This window comes from Pygoscelis adeliae, unplaced genomic scaffold, assembly GCF_000699105.1.
Source record: "Pygoscelis adeliae isolate BGI_AS28 unplaced genomic scaffold, ASM69910v1 Scaffold568, whole genome shotgun sequence".
NCBI classification, from domain to species: domain Eukaryota; kingdom Metazoa; phylum Chordata; class Aves; order Sphenisciformes; family Spheniscidae; genus Pygoscelis; species Pygoscelis adeliae.
Genome location: NW_008825324.1, coordinates 45,602 through 46,285, shown reverse-complemented (window position 1 = coordinate 46,285; position 684 = coordinate 45,602).

Sequence of the window (684 nt, the reverse complement as noted above, 5' to 3'; positions counted from 1 at the left end):
GAGGGAAAGACTGGCACACATGAGCAGGGGGATTTTTCTGAAGTGTTAATCCTAACTCCTGGCAAGACTTTGCATTGTCTTTGGGCAAGGTGGCAAACAGGGACAAACAGAGAAAGGCAAAATTGAAAAGGATAAGCATTTTTAAGTTATAAAAATCCTGGGACAGCAATTAAATACACTGGGTATTCCCTTTGGCTGGCATAGGTTGGGATGTCCACTGAGATAAATGGGATTTACCTTAGAACTCAGAATACCTAAGATGAAGCGTGCAGGTAATCACTAGTAGTCTAATTGACTTTATACCCAGTTGGCACTACAGTGCCTTTTTCTCCACGGTTTAGTCTGAGAAGACCTGCAGGGTTGAATGAGGGGGCTACAGAGTATACGTTTGGACATTAATTAGTCCTCAACTCAGTTTACTACTGCTCTGGGAATAAGTCAGCATTGAACCGCTACAAAAGGAAATTAAAAGTGGAACTAGACTTGCGTAAGTGGACACAGATGAGAGATTAACGGGCCAAGTATTATATATCTATGCCATACGTCCATCTGGGCAGTAGCCTGTCATCTAATACACACGGCACGCCACCAATTTTTGCAAGAAAAAGAGACGCGCGATGAAGTTCGCAACCCGCCATGCCCTGCTGCGGGGGAGCAGGACACCGCGCGCCTCACAACGCCGCC